Genomic DNA, 8,310 nt, shown 5'->3' with positions numbered 1-8,310 from the left:
TATCACCTTTATCCAACAGATCTGGCAGACCTATTTCAGCCTGCAGGGCAGGCTCAAGGGGCCCTGGAGCAGCAGCTGGTGACCAGGCAGGCTGCCAGAGTAGGAACCTGCCTTGGGGCTCTGGATACTATTGGTTGTGTTGGTGAAATTTCCATCAACTTCAGAGGGAGCTGAGACCCTTCACCTCCAGCTCAGGCACCTCCTGTAAACACCACAAGTGATGCTAGAGTTGAATCCTGCCTTAGCTGTGTTTTTAATTTTATATATATAAAGTAATTTATGTAGTTAAATCATGAAGTCAACTGCAGATTATTAAGTAACCTCAGCTATAAAGGATCTGAAAATTAATTCTGCTAAGTAATGAAAATATATGCCATCTTTTCTGTTATAGTGCTCTTAGAATAATGCGATAAAATTTCAGTACTGAATCGAATGACATTTTTACAGTTTTGAAAATTATTTGTATCTTTCTAACTTCTTTTGTGAAATATTCTGTGATAGCAGAAATCTATGCAAAAATATTCTAAATCCTTTCCTATTATGATCTCTGTTTACTTTGGTAATGTCACAAGTTTCTAGGTTCTAAATAACTTAATTATTTAGCATTATCTGAATAATACGTAATAAAAAGAGACAAATCATCATGTTTTTTTCAGTAGCAAGTGCATCATACCTGAGTAAATGACCTGACTTTTCCATTAGAGATGACATGGCATGCTCAGAGTACTCACACTCAAAAGAAATGAAGATTTATTTTTAACAGTTTGATGAACATTTAAATACAGAAATGGTTTGGCAAATCTCCCCAATACTGTTTAATTGTTTTTTTTTTATTATTATTTTTTAAAATCTATTTCACATTATAAGTAGATAGCACACAATTTCCACTTCAGAAATATTCTGATATTTTAAGAATCAAAGCATGATTATGAGTCTCGGAGTTAAGTTCTTGCAATGTTTATGTCAAATGATCTTTCACTGCCACTAGTTTCCTTTGGAAAATAAAGTTTTACTACAATTTTGAGTCCTGCTGGGAAAAAAAGCAACAATCAAACCACACCTGATTTGATTATTTCAAACATCCAAATATATTTTAGTGAGATATGATTGGATGTATTTTGCAATCTACTTAATATGCAATGATACCAATTAACTATTTTCTGCTAGCACTAAGTCTGCTTCCCTAACTCATGAACAGCCCCTCTGTAATGACACATTGTAAGAAGTCTGGCTTGCAGCTCAGCCTTAGTAGCTGTTTATAAAGACACACTTCAAAAGATCACAAAACCAAGATAAAGGATAATTCACAATGTAAAAACAAACCAAAAAGTTTGAGCCTTAAACCAAAACGTTTTATTGTCTGAAGCTGAAAGAATTGACGTGTTGTTAATATTCTGTATTGTTCTTTGCTCCTGCCTTTATCTTCGATAAAGGATGACAGTGTTACAAACTTCTGGAAGAGGTCAAGTACTGTCACATATCAAAAGTGGTATCAGCATTTTTTCTTTAGTGGTTTTGGAACAATGTTAACTGCTCTACATTCACTTAGGAAGTGAGATGACAGCTTGTTTTATACCAGCACTTTGATGCTTGCAGTGAATTTTGAGGGTCCACTGAGGAAACTGAATAAATAGATGATAGAGATTTTGGGGTCTATAAAGAGAAAGGCCAATTGGTAAGAATTTTGTTATTGGTTTGCCTTTTTTTTTTTAAAGTATATTCCAAGTACTGAACCACTGTGTAGATTGAAATCCTTTAACTCTGCAGTTTCCCAGAACAATTCATTAAGACAGGGAAATGAACTGAAATACTAGCCTAGTGGATGAATAATAAGCTGCTTCTTCCCACATTTGAGTCTCTGGTGAATAGCCCTCTACCTGAAGCTCTCCTTTAAGTTGCATTTAATATTACTATGTAAGGTAACTTGCTTAGCACTTAAAGGTATTAAAGTGAAAAACTCCTGTTTAATATAAGGAAGTTGCAACTTCTGACTGCATAGCAGCTGTCAAGAAAGCAACCCTGTGAAGGAGGAATTAACCATACATCTTAGCTATGTATAGTAGCAGGGGATTTATGACCTGGTTTTCCATGATTAGGTAGCTCTCTTACTGTAAGTCATGTACAGTACGTGTCAGGGTTTGTTTTGCACAGGGACTTTCATTGCTAATTTCACATAGCAACAAGATTATGCAGCTTAGTGCATAGTAGAAACACAGAAAAAAGGACTTGGGGTTTTCTTTTCTGATGGGTGGGTTAGAAGAACTTGTCAGAAAAAAACGGTGTCTGAATGAAAGACCCTGTTACATATATATATATTTCAGGAATACAGATAAATGTGGAATCTCAGTGGATACCTGTGGGAAATTCCTTATTAGCAAGCTGAAAATGCAAGGAATTCTTGAATCACTGAGTAATTTGCTGTATGTAATTTGCTGTCGCATTATTTTGTGTTCATATACAGACCCAGGAAAAGTGCCATGTTTTTGCATACTAGTTTGTAAAAAATAAATGTAAAGGTACTGGACTGATGTATGTGATATGTGTTGCTAATGCTTCTTTAAAAGAGGAGACCTGAGCAGATGCAATCAGCCAAATAAATGTGTATTTTGTGCCAACGCACTAAAGAAATCCCTAATGACTCCATTAAAACAAACAAACAAAAAAGTAAAAAAAAAAAAAGTGAGAGAACTTGTTTTACAATGATTGTACCTATTAGGGGAACATAGTAGATTTTATTGGAAATAAGATACCCAAAGCACTTGTGAATTATAGTATGAAGACAGGCTTGTGGTATGATGCCTCCCCAAAGTCTTCGTTGAGGTAAGTAAGAGTCGAACAAATAGCAAGCCAGAGGGATGCTGTGGGTTAAGCAGCCTTTCCACTAAAAAATGAGTGAGAACTGGGTAAGCAATGATGAAGGCAGGCAAGGGTGGGGTGGGGTATAAAATGGACTGGTAATTTAACACTGGCTTTGATAGAACAGTGCTCTCTTATTGATCAAAAAGCTACAGATTTATTGCAGAGACTCAGAGGGACCTTTGGTGTACTGTATGGTAAGAAGGCTTGCAAAAATTTTGCTTTCTAGGCCATGTATATTCAGTCTTAGCTCTTAGACATCATAGTCTATGAAAATATTAATTAAATCTGGATATTTCAGGGAAGTAAGGTTACAATTCAGTTCTTCTTCTTCCCAAAGCATCCATTAAAATTAGCAGAACCAATCTGTGCATTTACAAAAACTAAATGAAGACTTGAAGGCATAAAACTAAACACAACAATTGCAAGGGGAAACAGAGTAGAAAAGAGAGCTTAGTTCCTCCAATCAATAGTGCTCTCTGTACCTTTCGTGCATGCTTCAGTAGTTCTCCTTCCAGTCTTCTGTATTAAGCCACTTTGTAGGATTAGGACAGATGAATGATTATAGCTATAATCTAAACCCCACTGGGATTAGGTCAAAACTTTCCTAATCTCTTCCTGCTTCTTCAGTGATAATGTTTCATGCATTTTTTTCTTGAAACAGCCCAGAGAAGGTTTCTAATCCTGTCTGCCATAGCTCTATCTGTACCTTGGGCTACGTGAAACTCACCTCAGAATACTGAAGCCAGTTATTGTCCCTGTTTAATTGCTTATTCTCAATGGAATTTCAATAGGATTAAAGTAATTCTAACAACTTCAAAATGTCTGATTTTATGCTAAGCATTGGCCTTCAAGTCAAGAAAGCTGCAAATGCTCATTAGGAAGACAAAACTTGATTTCAGGCCATAACGTGTGTCTTGGGTTTTCCAGAGTTTCTTTTTTGTTTTGTTTTGTTTTGTTTTTCCCACAGCCAAGGTACTTTGAGAAGCTCTTCCTGCAAATAGAAAACATTCTACCTAAACACCTCCCGAAGGTGAGCACAAAGGGAACACCTTGCAGCATGTATTTGGTAAGTAAGAGAAACACCAGTCATCCAACACCAGATTCTGCTAACTCTTCCTGTGTGTGTATAGCATGTCCTCCTCCACAGATAATTCCACTAATTTCAAATAAGCAATTATGTTTATTAATATAATTATGTTAGCACAAGAGCTCTCTCTAGTGGAGCCAATGATGCTTTACTGGTTGTGTTGCTCATATACTGAAAATTAGTTGAAATACTTAATCCTGCTGTCTCCCAAATACAGCTAATGTCAGAATGGCATTTTGCAGTAGTAACAGAGCATATGAGGAATCCTCTGTGTGTGTAATATTAAAAAAATATGAATATATATTCACAGAAGATATAATGAAATCTTTGCCAATCACTAACACACCTGTCCTCAGCAGAGCTTGGATTTTTTTTTTAAGGTCTCCATGGATTGGCCAAGAAGATCTTGAGACTGTTTCTGAACATCCAATTCTATTTGTCAAGCCTTTTGTTCCACTGTTCTTTTCTGAGATATGATGGCTAGAACTGGACAAAAGGCAGCATGTATTGATGCTGTGTCTGCTCCATTGGAAGACTACGAGATTGTGCTACATTTACATCTCTCCTAGTGCTCTTTAAAGAATAGCCCAAGCCCCACTGCTGTGCTGGGTGCAGCAGCTTTCAGGAAAACACTGTGGTAGGGAGAAAAGTTTCGGGGACAAGTGGTCTATCCAAATAGCCTTTTCCCTCAACTGGATGGCTGGCTTTTATATCCATAATAAACCAAACATTGAGATAAAAGCCTTACAGATGTGTGCAATGTAATAGCTCATTTTACATTCATGACACATTTACTGTTGACTTTCTCATTACTTTGCACCTACTTGTGGTGGGTAAGGAGGGTGAAAAATTTAAGGTAGTGCTTTTGGAGAGAGGAAGAAATAAATGACATTACATGGTCTTTTTTTTTTTTTTTTGAGTTTTCATATATTCTGTTATGTTTGGCTTTTACAGCTACAGCTATTTTTCCCTTGGATTTTCAGATGCTTCTTACAAGCTACTAAAGAAATAAACTCGTTCTGCTATGGAAACTATATCACTTGGATTGGAAATGAGCTAAATTGACTAGTAAAAATTGAATGCTTCCATAATGACACATGCTTAATAGGGAAGTACCCCAAGGTTTAATGTAATGGTCAGTGTTGTTTTAACAAAATTGGTTATCCTGGCAAGTAGTGGAATGACAAAGTCTGTAGCAGACTTTGGATTATTTACCAACAGGAAAGATAATTAAAAACTAGGTAAGCTGTGTAGGACAGTGTTGAATGCTTTGCACAAGTCAAGGTAGATGATGTCAGTTGCTCTTCCCTTGTCCACTGATGCTGGGACCCCATAATAAAAAGCTACCAAATTCGTCAGATATGATTTGCCCTTGATGAAGCCGTGTCGGTTTCCACCAACCACCTCCACATTTTCCTTGTGCCTTAGCAGAGTCTTTAGGAGGATCTGCTTATGGATCCTGCCGGGCACAGAGGTGAGACTGACTGGCCTGTAGTTCCCTGGGTCTTTTTTCCTTTCCTTTTGAAAATGGGGGTTATGTTTCCCCTTTTCCAGTCAGAGGAAAATGTCTGCTACTATTTTCAGGACTAAGGCAAAAGTTTTATTTCCTTTTTTGTGTGACAGCACAAACCATTTCAAGACACAATTGACTCAAATATGTTAGCAGGAATCTAAAGAGAAAGAAATATGGGGAGCTGAAGAGATGTAACTGAGAGACTAATCTGGACTGCAGGATCATTATTACTGGTGAGGAGGAGAAGAGCATGGCCTGTCCATCCACCCTGTTTGAATTTGGCAGAGCTGGCAGGTGGAAGGTTGTAGTTTCTCTCTAAGACTGAACACGCTGATGTGGCCATCACTTGAAGTGGAATCTTTAGGTGTTCAAATTGTTATTTTTACACATTTACTTTTTAAAATAGGTGTTCACTTCAGCTTTAATTTTGTATGTTGGCATTTCAAGATATGCAAGCTTCCTTCACGCCTGCCTTCTTTTCTTCCTTTTCTTCTTTGATTTGTGCAGTACAGAATCACCATCCCTGACAACGACAGATAAATTTCAAATTCTGGGTTGAACAATTAGTGTTCAATTGTTTTATTCATGGGGACCATGTGCAAAAAGTGAGTAGTTTTTCCTATTGTGGAAAAGTAATGTTATGTTCAGAACTGCCAAAGTTACTTGAATTTGACTTAGCTGCATTTTCAGGTGAACCTAGAAATAAATGGAAAGTTGAAAAAAGCAGCTACATGTTAAATACATAGGATACCTGCAGTTTTAATTCTTTTAGGTCAAAAAATATTCAAATGCATTCACAGTATTTTTGATTGAAAGAATTTGTAATTGGATTTCCAAACATGCTGCTTTCATCTTAGGCAGTACAATATGCACTTTCATTATAACATGCCTATGTCATTAGAAAGAAGTCCATTTACTAGTTTAGGCATAAAATGAGATACAGAAGAAGACAATAAAATGCTTTCTAACATAATGCACCTTATTTTTTATTGTATTCAATAGAGGCATGATGAATAAGTAATCTTATAAGTGCATCAGAAGTACACCTTGGTGGATCTTTTAGAGGTGTGGAGATTTCACTGCTATTGAGATTATTCATAATATCACTTTAATTTCTAATAAAGTGCATAGAACTTCATAATGGATCAAAACGTACCCACAAGGTGCTTAGTTCATCTGTAAAAGAGCTGAACTTCCACATTGTAGAAGTAATTCAAGACAGAAGGAAATGAAAATAAATGAAGATGAAAAGTAACATATTCAAAATTATTCCTTTTTTAAAATACAAACCCCTTACATAATAATTTCCTTATTCTCACTTATTCACACTCTTTGAATGGTAGTTCAGCTATATATCTATAAGGTGTTCTGGGCATTAGTTACATTTTCCCCTATGTTTAATGTTCTCTCATGCAAATTAGATTTGCAGCAAACTAATCTGGTCCAGATAGTAAACGTCACTGCTTGAATTATTTTATTAATCCATTCCTTTTTTTTTTCCTATAGCATTTATGCAATTACCAGTGCTAGTGGGATTCTCTCCTCCCTCCCCCCATGAAATCAGAAAAAATTAAATCCAAGGAACCTAAATAAGGTTTATTGGGTTTTTTTCTAGGGTATTTTTTATTTCTTTCTTTTCTAGGAGAGAGAGAAAAGAGCTTTACTTGCTTTTAAGACAACCACAATTTAAAATTTTAATTCCATAACATATATATTCCTGATAATAACAGCACTTATTATATTCATAGGAATTTCTTGAAACTGGGTGATTTTACAACCTCAAAGCCAAGAGCAAAACCAGCAGAGTAGTTCTTTGTCAGAAGGTGTCCAGGTCTGATTTTGGACTCTTAGCATTTCATAAATGACAGCTCTGCTTGCTTAATAATAAAGACACTCTTACAACTACAAGTGTCTCTAAGACTGTTTTTAAATAGTATTTGTATTTAATTTTGTTGCTCACAGGGAGAAAAGGAGGCCTTTGAATTGACCATTGTTTTTTTTAAAAGTACATTTGAATGATGTACTTTATTGGAAAAAGTGTCGCTAAATAAAACCTGAAAATTGTTAGTTTTTTAAAATGTGCATCAGTATTAATGTTTTTGTCATTAATATCTTTTCTGCAGAACTGATGAAACACTGAAAATAACTGTGAATTAATTTTGCACATTGAGCCTCCATGTTCTGAAGCTGATGTTCAAAATTGTACCTGCTGAGACACCGACCTTTTTGAAAACCACACTTCCTCTTAAAAAGATTTATTTTGACAACTTAGTTAATCACACAGGGATTTTCTGTGCTGTCGATTGCCAAATATAGTCTCGATCAGTTGTTTTTTGTTTTGTTAAGTAAAAAGCTGGCTATGAATTCAGTTTTAGAATACAAAAAAACCCCACAACAATCTGTGATTTACTTCAAGAATTAAACACAGTGGAAAATATCAGCTACTATAATGGCTCATTAGTAGTAATTTATTACTTATACCCAAAGTATGTCACAGTTGTATTTCAGTGCCTTCATCTTAGTTGCTATAGTGAGTTGTACAAACAAATAGCCAACATTTTCCAAAATATAGCCCTTTTAAGGAAACCAGAGTCCATTTTATTAACAAAAATTATTTATTTAAAAACCAAAGATGTCATTTCAGTATTTACAGAAAAACTTTAATTTCCATATTGAAAATGTTTTCATTTAGAAAATGGCCAAAATTTAGTGAAAAAAAGAGATTCAGGCCATTAAAAGATGAGCAGCAGCATAGAACAACAAATGCAGAGTTTAAAAACTCCTCAGTAAATTTTAAACTTATCTCATAAAACAAAAATATGCATTATCTTTTTTTTTTTTTTTTTTTTTT

This window comes from Chaetura pelagica, unplaced genomic scaffold (genome assembly GCF_000747805.2).
Source record: "Chaetura pelagica isolate M959 unplaced genomic scaffold, ChaPel_1.0 scaffold82, whole genome shotgun sequence".
NCBI lineage: Eukaryota > Metazoa > Chordata > Aves > Apodiformes > Apodidae > Chaetura > Chaetura pelagica.
This window is presented reverse-complemented; position numbering follows the sequence as displayed.